Source organism: Nomascus leucogenys, chromosome 25 (assembly GCF_006542625.1).
Source record: "Nomascus leucogenys isolate Asia chromosome 25, Asia_NLE_v1, whole genome shotgun sequence".
Lineage (NCBI taxonomy): Eukaryota > Metazoa > Chordata > Mammalia > Primates > Hylobatidae > Nomascus > Nomascus leucogenys.
This window is the reverse complement of record NC_044405.1, coordinates 24,571,421-24,585,825: the sequence shown is the minus strand read 5'-3', so window position 1 is coordinate 24,585,825 and position 14,405 is coordinate 24,571,421. Positions and strand designations below refer to the sequence as shown.

Below are 14,405 nucleotides of genomic sequence, written 5' to 3'. Positions count from 1 at the left end.
ACAAAATACGTTTTGCACCAGGTTGGGAAGGCAGAAGTGGATTGAGAACTATATCATTTTTTACACTCTGCAGGCTAGTGCAGGGGGTCCAGGTGCTGGTGGAGTTCACATGCATTGTTGTTTATCTGCTGGCTTCCGGCTCAGTTGCTGACCATCAGTTGCAACTGAGCTGAAGCCTCTCCAGAGCTACTCTACCACTTCCTGGATTCTCCTGAAGCTTCTCTGACTCCTGGGCCAGGTGTGACTTAGTTCTTGGTTGAAGGGTACCAGCTTCTCCAGCAAAACATTCACATCCTCAAAGCTGGAGAAAGTGAGAGACTGTCTCAGGTTCCAGTACATCTCTGTAGGTTCCAGTTTGTCCTCACTTCCCCCAACTTTATGTCCTTCCTCCTTTCATGATTGCCTGCTCTATGGACTTCAGGCTCCAGCATCAGAAAGGAAGACATCAGCCTAACAGAGACTGTTTAACCAGGTTCAGCAATTGCAAGAGGCCAAATCGCTGCCATATACCTAGTGGCCCACTTTCTGTGTTTAAACCCTGATTATTGCTCTCACCAGGCGTCCTTGTGGAAGTGACATCATCTTTAAACCCTGCGTGGCAATGCCTGACACACCGCCGTGATGCCCAGGGAAGACAGGGCGACCTGGAAGTCCACCTACTTCCTTAAGATCATCCAACTATTGGATGATCATCCGAAATGTTTCATCCTGGGAGCAGACAATGTGGGCTCCAAGCAGATGCAGCAGATCCGCATGCCCGTTCGCGGGAAGGCTGTGCTGCTGATGGGCAAGAACACCATGATGCGCAAGGCCATCCTAGGGCACCTGGAAAACAACCCAGCTCTGGAGAAACTGCTGCCTCATATCTGGGGGAATGTGGGCTTTGTGTTCACCAAGGAGGACCTCACTGAGATCAGGGGCATGTTGCTGGCCAATAAGGTGCCAGCTGCTGCCCGTGCTGGTGCCATTGCCCCATGTGAAGTCACTGTGCCAGCCCAGAACACTGGTCTCGGGCCCGAGAAGACCTCCTTCTTCCAAGCTTTAGGTATCACCACTAAAATCTCCAGGGGCACCATTGAAATCCTGAGTGATGTGCAGCTGATCAAGACCGGAGACAAAGTGGGAGCCAGTGAAGCCACGCTGCTGAACATGCTCAACATCTCCCCCTTCTCCTTTGGGCTGGTCATCCAGCAGGTGTTCGACAATGGCAGCATCTACAACCCTGAAGTGCTTGACATCACAGAGGAAACTCTGCATTCTCGCTTCCTGGAGGGTGTCCGCAAGGTTGCCAGTGTCTGTCTGCAGATTGGCTACCCAACTGTTGCATCAGTACCCTATTCTATCATCAACGGGTACAGACGAGTCCTGGCCTTGTCTGTGGAGACGGATTACACCTTCCCACTTGCTGAAAAGGTCAAGGCCTTCTTGGCTGATCCATCTGCTTTTGTGGCTGCTGCCCCTGTGGCCGCTGCCACCACAGCTGCTCCTGCTGCTGCTGCAGCCCCAGCTAAGGTTGAAGCCAAGGAAGAGCCGGAGGAGTCGGACGAGGATATGGGATTTGGTCTCTTTGACTAATCACCAAAAAGCAACCAACTTAGACAGCTTTATTTGCAAAACAAGGAAATAAAGGCTTAAAAAAAAACCCTGATTATTGATATAAGCCATAACCTAAATAAATTTTTAGGTGGCCAGATGGAAATACTTTAATCATTCATATTTAAATGTCTCAGAGTTTCATCTGTATCTATTTTTGAGAATTATTTAATTAAGAGGAAAGAGAAATCTTTTCCAGGGTCTGAAATTTTTATTTCAATAGCTTTTGGGGTACAAGTTGTTTTTGGTTACATGGATGAATTGTATAGTGGTGGAGTCTGAGATTTTAGTGTACCCATCACCCAAGTTGTGTACATTATACTCGACAGGTATCCCTTGCACCCCCATCCTCCCCCTCCCTGAGTTTCCAACGTCCATTATACAACTCTGTATATCTTCGCATATCCATAGCTTAGCTCCCACTTGGAAGAGAGAACATACAGTATTTGGTTTTCCATTTCTGAGTTACTTCACTTACAATCATGGCCTCCAGCTCCATCCAAGCTGTTGAAAAAGATATTATTTTATTCTTTTTTATGACTGGGTAGTATTCCATGGTATATATATACCACATTTTCTTTATCCACTCATCAGATAATGGGTATTAGGTTGGTCCCATTATCTTTACAAATGTGAATTGTGGTGCAATAACCATATGCATGGAGGTTATCTTTTTGGTATAATGACTTATTTTCCTTTGGGTAGGTACCCAGTAGTGGGATTGCTGGATTGAATGGTAGATCTACTTTTAGTCCTTTGAGATATCTTCATGCTGGTTTCCAAAGAGGTTGTGCTAATTAACATTCCCACCAACAGCATATGTGTGTTCCCTTTTCATCACATCGATGCCAACATCTATTGTTTTCTACTTTTTTTTTTTTGCTTTTGAGACAGAGTCTTGCTCTGTTGCCCAGGCTGGAGTGCAATGGTGTGATCTCGGCTCACTGCAACCTCCGCCTCCCGGGTTCAAGCAATTGTCTGCATCAGCCTCCTAAGTAGCTGGGATTACAGGCACCCACCACAATGCCCAGCTAATGTTTTCGTATTTTTAGTAGACACGGGGTTTCACCAGCTTGGCCAGGCTGATCTTGAACCCCTGATCTTGTAATCCACCCGCTTCGGCCTCCCAAAGTGCTGGGATTACAGGTGTTAGCACCGTGCCCAGTCCTGTTTTTTACTTTTTAATAGTGGCCATTCCAGCTGGGGTAAGGTGGTATCTCATTGTGGTTTTAATTTGCATTTCCCTAACAATTAGTGATATTGAGTGTTTTTTCATATATTTGTTAGCCATTTGTATGTCTTATTTTGAGAAATATCTATTCATGTCATTGGCCCATTTTTTGATGGGATTATTTGTTTTTTTCTTGCTGATTTGTTTCAGTTTCTTGCTGATTTGTTTCAGTTTCTTGTAGATTCTGGATATTAGTCCTGCGTCAGATGCATAGTTTGCAAATACTTGATCTCATTCTCTGGATTGTCTGTTTGCTCTGATTATTATTTCTTTTGCTGTGCAGAAACTTTTAAGTTTAGTTAGGTCCCATTTATTTATTTTTGTTTTATTGCATTTGCTTTTGGGGTTTTAGTCATACATTTTTTGCCTAGGCCAATGTCCAGAAGAGTTTTTCCTAGGTTTTCTTCTAGAATTTTTAGATTTTATGTCTTAGATTTAAGTCTTTAATCCATCTTGAGTTGATTTTTGTATATGATGAGAGATAGGGATCCCGTTTCATTCTTCTACATGTGGCCATCCAGTTTTCCCAACACCGTTTATTGAATAGGGTGTCCTTTCCCCAGTTTATGTTTCTGTATGCTTTGTCAAAGATCAGTTGATTATAAGTACTTGACTTTATTTCTGGGTTTTCTATTCTGTTAACACTGGCATATGTATCTGCTTTTATATCAGTACCATGCTGTTTTGGTTGCTATACTCTTGTAGTATAATTTGAAGTCAGGTAACGTGATGCCTCCAGATTTGTTCTTTTTGCTTAGGATTGCTTTGGCTATTTGGGCTCTGATTGATTCCATATGAATTTTGGGATTGTTTTTCCTAATTCTGCAAAAAATGATGTTGGTACTTTGAAAGCAATTGCATTGAATCTGTAGATTGCTTAGGGCAGTATGGTCATTTTCACAAAATTGATTCTTTCAATCCATGAGCATGGGATGTATTTCTATTTGTTTGTGTCATCTATGATTTCTTTCAGTAGTGTTTCACAGTTCTCCTTGTAGATATCTTTCACCTCCTTGGTTAAGTATATTCCTAGGTATTTTTGGGCAGCTATTGTAAAAGGGATTAAGTTCTTGATTTGATTCTCAACTTGGTCATTGGTGTGTAGCAGTGCTACTAATTTGTGCACATTGATATATATTTTTTTGAGACAGGGTCTTGCTCTATCACCTAGGCTGGAGTGCAGTGGCCTGATCTCAGCTCACTGCAACCTCCAACTCCCAGGCTCAAGCGATTCTCCCACCTCAGCCTCCCAAGTAGCTGGGACTACAGGCACATGCCACCACACGTGGCTTTTTTTCTTTTTTTCCTGAGACAAAGTCTCACTCTTGTCCCCCAGGCTGGAGTGCAATGGCATGATCTTGGCCCACTGCAACCTCCGCCTCCTGGGTTCAAGCGATTCTCCTGAGAATCAAGTGATTCTCAAGAATCACTTGAACCTGGGAGGCAGAGGATGAAGTGAGCCGACATTGTGCTACTGCACTCCAGCCTGGTCAACAAGAGCGAAACTCCATCTTTTAAAAAAAATAAATTAAATTAGCCACATGTGGGCCGGATGCAGTGGCTCACACCTGTAATCTCAGCACTTTGGGAGGCCTGGTGGGCAGATCACCTGAGGTCAGGAGTTCGAGACCAGCCTGGCCAACATGGTGAAACCTCGTCTCTACTAAAAATACAAAAATTAGCTGGGTGTGGTGGTGGGCGCCTGCAGTCCCAGCTACTCAGGAGGCTGAGGCAGGGGAATCACTTGAACTGGGGAGGTGGAGGTTGCAGTGAGCCGAGATCGAGCCACTGCACTCCAGCAAGACTCTGTCTCAAAAAATAAAAAATCACTTTTTCTTTAATTGATCTTCTGTATTTTTTTTGTTTTAATTTCATTTAGCTTTGCTTTCATCTTTGTTACTTATTTTATTCTGCTAACTTTGGGTTTGGTCTGTTGTTGTTTCTCTAGTTCCTCGAAGTGTGACGTTAGGTTGTCAATTTGTGATCTTTCAAACTTTTTGATGTAGGCATTTTGTGACATGTGCTTTTTCTGTATCCCAGAGGTTTGATAACTTGTGTCACTGTCATCATTCATTTTGAAGACTTTTCCATCTTGATTTCATTGTTTTTTGTTTTTTTTTTTTGAGACGGAGTCTCGCTCTGTTGCCCAGGCTGGAGTGCAGTGGCACAATCTCGGCTCACTGCAACCTCCGCCTCCCGGGTTCACGCCATTCTCCTGCCTCAGCCTCCTGAGTAGCTGGGACTACAGGCGCCTGCCACCACGCCTGGCTAAATTTTTGTATTTTTAGTAGAGACGGGGTTTCTCCGTGTTAACCAGGATGGTCTCGATCTCCTGACCTTGTGATCCGCCTGCCTCGGCCTCCCAAAGTGCTGGGATTACAGGCGTGAGCCACTGTGCCCGGCTTTCATTGTTAAACAAAAATCAGGAGCAGATTGTTTCACTTCCATGTTTTTTGTATAGTTTTGAGGGTTTCTTTTGGAGTTGATTCCTAGTTTTATTCCACTGTGGTCTGAGAAGATACTTGATATGATTTTGATTTTTTTTTTTTTGAAACGGAGTCTCGCTCTGTTGCCAGGCTGGAGTGCAGTGGTGTGATCTCGGCTCACTGCAACCTCCGCCTCCTGAGTTTGGGTTCAAGTGATTCTCCTGCCTCAGCCTCCTGAGTAGCTGGGACTACAGGCGTGTGCCACCATGCCCAGCTAGTTTTTGTATTTTTTAGTAGAGATGGGATTTCACCATGTTGGCCAGGATGGTCTGATCTCTTGACCTCATGATCCACCCGCCTCAGCCTCCCAAAGTGCTGGGATTACAGGCGTGAGCCAACGCACCCAGCCATAATTTTGATTTTTTTTTTTTTTTTTTTGAAATGGAGTTTAGCTCTTGCTGCCTAGGCTGGAGTGCAATGGCACAATCTCAGCTCACTGCAACCTCCACCTCCCAGGTTAAAGCGATTCTTCTGCCTCAGACTCCTGAGTAGTTGGGATTATAGGCATCCACCACCACACCCAGCTAATTTTTGTATTTTTAGTAGAGATGGGGTTTCACCACATTGACCAGGCTGGTCTTGAAATCCCTGACCTCAGGTGATCCACCTGCCTCGGTCTTCCAAAGTGCTAGGATTACAGGCGTGAGCCACTGTGCCTGGCCGATTTTGATTTTTAAAAATTTATTGAGACTTGTTTTGTGGCCTATCATATAGTCTATTTTGGAGAATGTTGCATGTGCTATGGAGTAGAATGTATATACTACAGTTCTTGGGTAGAATGTTGTACAAATATCTGTATATCCATTTGTTCTACAATGCAGTTTAAGTCGAGTGTTTCTTTGTTGACTTTCTGTCTTGATAATCTCTCTAGTGCTGTCAGTGGACCATTGAAGTTCCCTACTATTATTGTGTTGTGGTCTGTCTCTTTTCTTAGGTTTATTCATAAATGTTTTATGAATCTGGGAGTTCCAGAGTTAGGTGCATATATATTTAGGATTGTAATACATTCTTGTTGGTTTGATTCTTTTATCATTATATAATGACCTTGTCTCTCTCTCTCTTTTTTTAATATTGTTGTTTTAAGGTATGTTTTAGGTGATATAAGAATATCTATTACTACTTACTTTTGGTTTTCATTTGTGTGGAATACCATTTTCCACCACTTTACCTTGAGTCTATAAGAATCCTTATGTGTTAAGTGAATCTCTTGAAGACAGCAGATATTTGGTTTGTGACTTTCATTTTTTTTTCTTCTGTCACCCAGGCTGGAGTACAGTGGCACAATCTTGGCTCACTGCAGCCTTGACCTCAAGCAATCCTCCCACATCAGCCTCTTGAGTAGCTGGGACTACAGGTGCAAACCACCATGCCTAGCTAATTTTTGTATTTTTTGTAGAGATGAGGTTTCACCATGTTACCCAGGCTGGTTTTGAACTCCTGAGCTCAAGTCATCTGCCCATCTTAGCCTCCCAAAGTGCTGGAATTACAGGCATGACCCACTGCACCTGGCTGGTTTGTGATTTTTTAATCCACTCTGCCAACATGTATCTTTTGAGTGGAGCATTTAGATTGTTTACATTCAATGTTAATATTGAGATATGAGGTACTGTTCCAGTCATCATGTCAGTTGTTAACTACTTTGTTTTCTTCATTGTGTTATTGTTTTATAGTCCCTGCAAGTTTTTTTTTTTTTAGATGGAGTCTCGCTCTGTCACCCAGGCTGGAGTACAGTGGCCAACCTTGGCTCACTGCAACCTCTGCCTTCCGGGTTCAAGCGATTCTCCTGCCTCAGCCTCCCTAGTAGCTGGGACTACAGGCGCATGCCACCAGGCCTGGCTAATTTTTTGTATTTTTAGTACAGACGGGGTTTCACTATGTTAGCCAGGATTGTCTCCATCACCTGACCTTGTGATCCACCTGCCTTGGCCTCCCAAGGTGCCGGGATTACAGGCATGAGCCACCATGCCCGGCCTCCCTGCAAGTTGTATGCTTTCAAGAGGTTCTATTCTGGTGCATATTGACCTTTTGTTTTCAAGATTTAGAACTCCTTTTAGCATTCCTTGTAGGACTGGTCTGGCACTGACAATTTCCTCAGCATTTGCTTGTCTGAAAAAGATTTTATTTATCCTTCATTTATGAAACTTAGTTTTGCTGGATACAAGATTCTTGGCTGATAGTTATTCTGTTTAAGGAGGCTACAGAGAAGACCCCCAATTCCTTCTGGGTTGTAAGGTTTCTAATGAGAAGTCTGATGTTAGTCTGATAGGTTTTCCTTTATAGGTTACCTGATGCTTTTGTCTCACTGCTCTTAGAATTATTTCCTTCACATTGACTTTATTTAAATTTTATTTTTATTTATTTATTTTTGAGACAGAGTTTCGCACTTGTCTTCTAGGCTGGAGTGCAATAGCACGATCTCAACTCACTGCAACATTTGCCTCGGGGGTTCAAGCAATTCTCCTGCCTCGGCCTCCTGAGTAGCTGGGATTATAGGTGCCTGTCACCATGCCTGGCTAATTTTTTTGTGTTTTCAGTAGAGACGAGGATTTGCCATGTTGGCCAGGCTGGTCTCAAAGAACTCCTGATCTCAGGTGATTCACTCACCTTGGCCTCCCAAAGTGCTGGGATTACAGGCATGAACCACTGCGCCTAGCCTATTTTATATTATTATTATTATTTTAAATGGAGTTTCACTCTAACTGCCCAGGCTGGAGTGTAGTGACTTAATCTCAGCTCACTGCAGCCTCTGCCTCCTGGGTTCAAGTGATTCTCCTGCCTCAGCCTCTGAGTAGCTGGGACTACAAGGGCCTGCCACCATGCTCGGCTAATTTTTTTTGTGTGTGTGGTTGTGTTTTTTTTGTTGTTGTTGTTAGAGTCTCGCTCTATTGCCCAGGCTGGAGTGCAGTGGTGCGATCTTGGCTCACTGCAACCTCCGTTTCCCAGGTTCAAGCAATTCCCTGCCTCAGCCTCCTGAGTAGCTGGGATTACAGGCATCTGCCATCGTGCCTGGCTAATTTTTTTTGTATTTTTAGTAGAGACGGGGTTTCACCATGTTGGCCAGGATGGTCTTGAACTCCTGACCTCGTGATCCACCCGCCTCAGCCTCCCATAGTGCTGGGATTACAGGTGTGAGCCACCGCGCCCGGCCAATTTTTTTTTTTTTTTTTGAGATGGAGTCTCACTCTGTTGCCCAGGCTGGAGTGCAGTGGTGCGATCTCAGCTCACTGCAAGCTCCACCTCCTGGGTTCACGCCATTCTCCTGCCTCAGCCTCCCAAGTAGCTGGGACTACAGGCACCCACCACCACACCTGGCTAATTTTTTGTATTTTTAGTAGAGATGGGGTTTCATCATGTTAGCCAGGATGGTCTCGATCTCCTGACCTTGTGATCTGCCCACCTCGGCCTACCAAAGTGCCGGGATTACAAGTGTGAGCCACCGTGCCCGGCCAATTTTTTGTGTTTTTAATAGAGACGGGGTTTCACCATGTTGACCAGGTTGGTCTCTAACTCCTGACCTCAGGTAATCCACATGGCTTGGCTTACCAAGGTGCTGGAATTATAGACATGAGCGACTGCGCCTGGCCCACATTGACTTTAGATAGCCTAATGACTATATGCCTTGGAGATATCCTTTTTGCAATGAATCTCCCAGACATTCTCTGAGCTTTTTGTATTTGTATGTCTAAAACTCTAGCAAGTCAAGTGAAGTTTTCCTCAAGTATTCCCTCAAAAAAGTTTTCCAAGCTTTTTCCTTTTTCTTCTCTCTCAGGAACAGCAATAATGGTTAGGTTTGGCCATTTTACATAGTCCCATATTTCTTGGAGACTGTGTTCATTTATTTATTCTTTCTCTTTCTTTGAGACAGGGTCTCACTCTGTTGCCCCACCTGGAGTGCAGTGGCACAGTCGTGGCTCACTGCAACGTTGACCTCCTGGCCTCAGGTGATCCTCCCACCTCAGCCTCCTGGGTTGCTGAGACTATAGGTGTTGACAGCTGTTGCCATCATGCCCAGCTTATTTTTTGCATTTTTTGTAGAGATGATTGCCCAGGCTGGTCTTGAATTCCTGGGCTCAAGCAATTTGCCCACCTTGGCCTTCCAAAGTGCTGGGATTATAGGCATGAGCCATCACTCTTGGCATGTGTTCATTTTTTTTTTAATTTTCCTTTTTTTTTTGTCTAAGCTTTTCTTCAAGCTCTGAAATTCTTTCTTCTTCATGGGTTATTCTATTATTAGAACTTTCCACTGCATTTTGTAATTCCCTGTGTCTTTCGTCTCCAGAAGTTCTGACTGGTTTTTCTTTAAAATATCTATCTCTTTAGAAAATTTTTCATTCATATCCTGAATTGTTCATTTCTTTATGTTGGTTTTTACCTTTCTCTTGTATTGCTTTGAGTAATTTAATAATCAGTCTTTTGCATTCTTTATCTGGTATTTCAAAGGTTTCATCTTGGTTTGGATACATTGCTGGAGAGCTAACATCATCTTTTGGGGGTGTTATGAAATCCTGTTTTGTCATATTGCCAGAGTCTGGATTTTTTTTTTTTTTTTTTTTTTTGAGACGGAGTCTCACTCTGTCTCCAGGCTGGAGTGCAGTGGCAGGGGCAGTGGCGGTGGCACGATCTTGGCTTACTGCAACCTCCACCTCCTGGGTTCCAGCGATTCTCCTGCCTCAGCTTCCTGAGTAGCTAGGATTACAGGCGTGCACCACCACGCCAGGCTAATTTTTTGTATTTTTTAGTAGAGACAGAGTTTTACCACGTTGGCCAGGCTGGTCTTGAACTCCTGACCTCAAGTGATCCACCTGCCTGGGCCTCCCAAAGTGCTGAGATTACAGGTGTGAGCCACCGTGCCCAGCCAGAGTCTGGAATTCTTGAGCTGTGAATTAAATGGTTTCATATAACTTGGAAAAGTATTAATTAAATTCCTGGAGTAGATTATTACGCCCTTCAAAGTTGCTTCTGGCAATGCATTAGTTTCCTATTGCTGCTGTAACAAGCTGCCGCAAACTCAAAGGCATTAAGACAATATGAGTTTATTTTATTGTTGTGGATGTCAGAAGTCCAAACTGGGTTTCAGGGAGCCAAAATCAAGGCATTGGCAGGGCTGTGCATCCTCTGGGCTTCAGAGAAGACTCTGTTTCCTTGTCTTTTCCAGCTTCCAGGGGATGCCTGCATTTGTTGGCTCATGGCTTCTTCCACCAACTTCAAAGGACACCACTCTGACCTCTGCTCCCATTGTCACATCTCCTCTCTGACTCTTCTCTTCTCTTTTTTTCTTGAGATGGAGTCTCACTCTGTCTCCCAGGCTGGAGTGCAGTAGCACAATCTCAGCTCACTGCAACCTCCACCTCCCGGGTTCAAGCAGTTCTCCAACTTCAGCCTCCCCAGTAGCTGGGATTAAAGGCACGTGCCACCACATCCAGCCTCCCAAAGTGCTGGGATTACAGGTGTGAGCCACCGCGCCTGGCCTTGACTCTGACTTTCTAGCCTCCCTCTTAGAAGGATCCTAGTGATTGCATTGGAGCCACCCAGATAATCCAGGTCAATCTCTCCACCTTGAGATCCTCAACTAAATTATACCTGCTCTGTGGTAGTCCCAGTGACCAGGAAAAAATTGAGAATAAATAAACCACAGCTGAGAAGTCTCTTTTGCTATGTAACATAATATATTCACAAATTCCCAGAAATAGGGTGTGAATATCTTGAGAGAATCATTATTCTGACTACTGCAGACACGATGGAATTTTTCCTTTTGCCTCTTTTAATATAGACCTTTTATTGAAGTATAACACACACACACACACACACACACAAATCATATGCATGTGGCTTAATGACTTATTGACCAAGTGAATACATCTCAGATTAAGAAACCAAATATGGCTGGGCACGGTGGCTCAGGCCTGTAATCCCAGCACTTAGGGAGGCTGAGGTGGGTGGATCACTTGAGGTCAGGAGTTCGAGACCAGCCTGGCCAACATGGTAAAACCCTGTCTCTACTAACAATACAAAAACTAGCCAGGCATGGTGGTGGGCACCTGTAATCCCAGCTATGCAAGAGGCTGAGGCAGGAGAATCACTTGAAGCTGGAAGGTGGAGGTTGCAGTGAGCCGAGATCGCACCACTGCACTCCAGCCTGGGTGACAGAGAGAGACTTCATCTCAAAAAATAAAATTAAAAAAAGAAACTGAATATAACCAGAACCTTCTGGTCATCATCCACATTCCAGAGAAAACCACTATCCTGACTTTTTTCTTTTCAAACAAGGTCTCACTCTGTCACCTAGGCTGAAGTGTAGTGACACAATCACAGCTCAATGCACCCTCAAACTCCCAGGCTCAGGTGATCCTCCCACTTCAGCCTCTGGAGTAGCTGGGTCTACAGATGCACACCATCACACCCGGTTAATATTTTGTATAGGCCGGGCATGGTGACTCACGCCTGTAATCCCAGCACTTTGGGAGGCCGAGGTGGGAGGATCACCAGAGGTCAGGAGTTCGAGACCAGCCTGGCCAACATGGCAAAACCCCAACTCTACTAAAAATACAAAAAAAAAAAAAAAATAGCTGGGCATGGTGGCGCATGCATGTAGTCCCAGTTACTAGGGAGGCTGAGGCAGAAGAATCGCTTGAACCTGGGAGGTGGAGGTTGCAGTGAGCCAAGATGGCACCATTGCACTGGGTGATAGACAGAGTTTTGCCATGTTGCCCAGGCTGGTCTTGAACTCCTGGACTCAAGCGATCTGCCCACACTGGCCTCCCAAAGTGCTTACAGGTATGAGCCACGGCACCTAGCCCCACTATTCTGACTTCTAATACCATAGACTAATTTTGCCTGGTTTTTGAACTGGATGCAAGTGAAATCACATGGTATGCCCTCTTTGGTGTCTGGCTTCTTTGGCTCATTCCTTCTATTTGTAAGAGTCGCTCATGTGGCACATTCACTCCCACTTCCTGATAGTTTACCATTATTATGAATAAACTCCAATTTACTTCTCCATTCTATGGTTGGAGGGCATTTGATTGTTTCCAGCTTGGAGCTATTATAAGTAGTTCTGCAGTTAGGTAAGAAAAAGAAATAAAAGTCACCCATATCAGAAATGAAGACGTTAAATTGTCTGCGTATGCAGATGACATCATCTCATTTATAGAAAACCCTCAAATATATATAGAAAAGATCACAAAACTCATATATAGAAATTCCAAAGCCTTTTTTTTCCCCCACAGAAATAGAAAAAACAATCCTAAAATTAACACGGAACCACAGAAGACCTCAAAATAAGTAGCTCTTGCCGGGCGCGGTGGCTCACGCTTGTAATCCCAGCACTTTGGGAGGCCGAGCAGGGCGGATCACGAGGTCAGGAGATCGAGACCATGGTGAAACCCCGTCTCTACTAAAAATACAAAAAAAATTAGCCGGGCATGGTGGCGGGCGCCTGTAGTCCCAGCTACTCAGAGAGGCTGAGGCAGGAGAATGGCGTGAACCCAGGAGGCGGAGCTTGCAGTGAGCCGAGATCGCACCACTGCACTCCAGCCTGGGCGACAGAGCGAGACTCCGTCTCAAAAAAAAAAAAAAAAAAAAAAAAAAAAAAAAGGAGCTCTCATAGAAATATACTTGCACGTATCTTTCGGTGAGCACATGTATGGGCTCTGTTGTGTTTATACCTGAGAAGCAGGTTGCTGGGCCACAGAGTGTGCACATGCTCAGCTTTAGTGCAGACTGCCTGACAGCTTGACACAGTGTCTGTCATGGATTATGACCCCATGAAAAAACAGGAACCCATGGATCTGCACCCACATAAGCAAGCAAACAAAAAAACAAATCAAGGTGGGGAGAAGTGAAGCTCTTCCTCACAGAAGAAATGACACGAGTGTGTACACATGCATACACGCCAATATGCAAATGTGGTAGAATGTCTGACAGGTGGGGACCCGGGTTAAAGGGAACAGGAGGGTCTGTTCTGCTATTCTTGATTTTTTTTTTTTTTGAGGTGGGTTTCACTCTTGTTGCCCAGGCTGCAGTGCGGTGGCGCAATCTGGGCTCACTGCAACCTCCGCCTCCCGGGTTCAAGCAATTCTCCTGCCTCAGCCTCCTATGTAGCTGGGATTACGGGCATGCGCCACCATGCCCAGCTAATTTTGTATTTTTAGTAGAGATGGGATTTCACCATGTTGGTCAGGCTGGTCTCGTACTTCTGACCTCATGCCTCAGCCTCCTGAGTAGCTGGAATTACAGGTGCCTGCCACCACACCCAGCTAATTTTTGTATTTTTAGTACAGACAAGGTTTCACTGTGTTGGCCAGGCTGGTCTCAAACTCCTGACCTTGTGATCCGCCCACCTTGGCCTCCCAAAGTGCTGGGATTACAAGCGTGAGCCACCGTGCCCGGCCTATTACTCTTTGTTCTGATGCCAAAAGAGAAAGCTGGTGAACTTATATCTTAGTAATTCCAAAGTTACTAATTAGAAAGCATTAGCCACATGGGACCACTATCTGGTTCAAGGTAACTCTGTATATATTATATATCTTTTCAGGGTAAAATTGAGTTTCTGAATTATTTATTTATTTTTAATTTTTTTTCTTTGTAGCACTTTCACTTAATCATTTACTGTGAATGACAAGATGTTCTCTTACATTCTGCTCTCTGAAAAGGCTTTATAATTAAATTCTGTGGAGTGTGTAACCTTTGCAAGGTTAGAATTTGGCAAGGCTGGTTTTTTGTAGGCTTGTTATAGGAAATTATATCTTTTAGTTGTTGTTGTTACGGAAAATTAATCTACTAAAAAATTATAACGAACACATCCATTTTGTGATAATCCTTGCTTCCTGTGATTACATGAATTTTGTTTTGTCTCCTCTGTTTAAGTAACATGAATACAATGGTTGGTCAAAATGCTGATCTAGGTCAGGCGCAGTGGCTCACGCCTGTAATCCCGGCACTTTGAGAGGCCGAGGCGGGTGGATCACTTGAGCTCAGGAGTTCGAGATCAGCCTGGCCAACATGGCAAACCCTGTCTCTATTAAAAATACAAAAATTAGCTGAGCATGGTGGCATGTGCCTGTCATCCCCACTACTAGGGAGGCTGAGGCACAAGA

General features: G+C 44.3%; 1 pseudogene across 1 annotated transcript; it reads left to right on the top strand.

The window, feature by feature from the left end:
* Positions 1-621: 621 nt before the first annotated feature.
* LOC100597175 lies at positions 622-1,635 on the top strand (annotated as a pseudogene). The gene has a single exon (XR_004028622.1). The product of XR_004028622.1 is annotated as a 60S acidic ribosomal protein P0 pseudogene (transcript).
* The last annotated feature ends 12,770 nt before the right edge of the window (positions 1,636-14,405 follow it).